This window comes from Phytophthora parasitica, assembly GCF_000247585.1.
Source record: "Phytophthora parasitica INRA-310 unplaced genomic scaffold supercont2.310, whole genome shotgun sequence".
NCBI lineage: Eukaryota > Oomycota > Peronosporomycetes > Peronosporales > Peronosporaceae > Phytophthora > Phytophthora nicotianae.
Genome location: NW_008649296.1, coordinates 1 through 1,313, shown reverse-complemented (window position 1 = coordinate 1,313; position 1,313 = coordinate 1).

Below are 1,313 nucleotides of genomic sequence, written 5' to 3'. Positions count from 1 at the left end.
AACTTCTCTATACGGTATGTATTTCATTTTGTCGTTCTCGTGTTGTGTCTGAGGCTTCATTACAGTGGTGAGATTTACGTTACGGTCTGATGGCGTCGCAACTGGGTATATTATCAAGTGCTTGAACCAATCTAATACAGTAGTAGCATACTTGCGTTGGTGGATAAAATCGTTGTTCTGGCTTCGCGGTTGCCCTCGATGGACCAGCCGAGGATGTACTTCACCTCCCCTAAATCTGTCATGGTGAATATTTCCTGCAGGGCAGATTTGTTACGGCATACGAGGTTGACGGAAGGTGCAATGATAAGCAAGTCATCAACGTAAACTGCAACATAGCACACATGGCCGTCAATGGTTGTCGTAAAGACACATCGGTCTTTGGTGAGTTTGTGAAATCCAAGGCTTTCAAAAAATGCCGACAGAGTTTGGTACCAGATGCGGGGTGCTTGTTTCAAGCCGTAGAGGCTTTAAGTAGCTTACACACCAGATGCTCTTTGCCCGGAGTGATGAGCCTTCAGGATGTTTCATATAGATTTCTTCTTCCAAAGAGTCATTGAGAAAAGCAGTCTTTACATCCATCTGGTGCACCTCAAAGTCAAGAAGGAAGACAATGTTTAACAATAACCGAAGCACCTCCATGCGAATGACTGGCACAAATATTTCGTTGTAGTCAACATCGTATTGTTGTAGAAAGTCTTTGATAACTAGCCGTGCATTAAAACGGTCAATTTCACCAGATCCAGTGTATTTGACAGCAAATACTCACCGATTTTGGAGCACCCTTCGATATTTAGGTGGGGCGACCAGTATCCACGTCTCATTCGTCATTAGTGACTTGTATTCATCTTCAGCAGCAGTACGCCATTGCGTAGAATAAGACGAGCTCATTGCTGCTGCGTAGGAGGGGGTTCAGTCACATGGTGTATTGCTAGAATGCTGAGGATCACTGTGATGCGGGTTTCTGGTTCGTGGACATCGTCAGGCCAATCAAGGTCTCCGAAGATGAATATCTTCATCGTATTGAGGACGTTTCGATGAGCTAGTAGGAGGTTGTGAAGACGTCTCCGTTACAAAAAAAAGTAGGTATAAACCCTCGTTCGAGTGCCTCCCTAAGATATGGAAGTTCTTCCTGGGGGAGTAGCAGTTTGTGGTGTAGCGATTTCTAAGTAATCGCTGAAACGGCTACATTCACGTTGCTCAAGCCACGAACGCTCGGTCATGTGGCAGGTGGTGACCACGGTGCAAGATGACCAAGGATACATCACTACCGAACGCTCGTCGGGTCCGACTATGACCAAGATGTCACTCAAGTC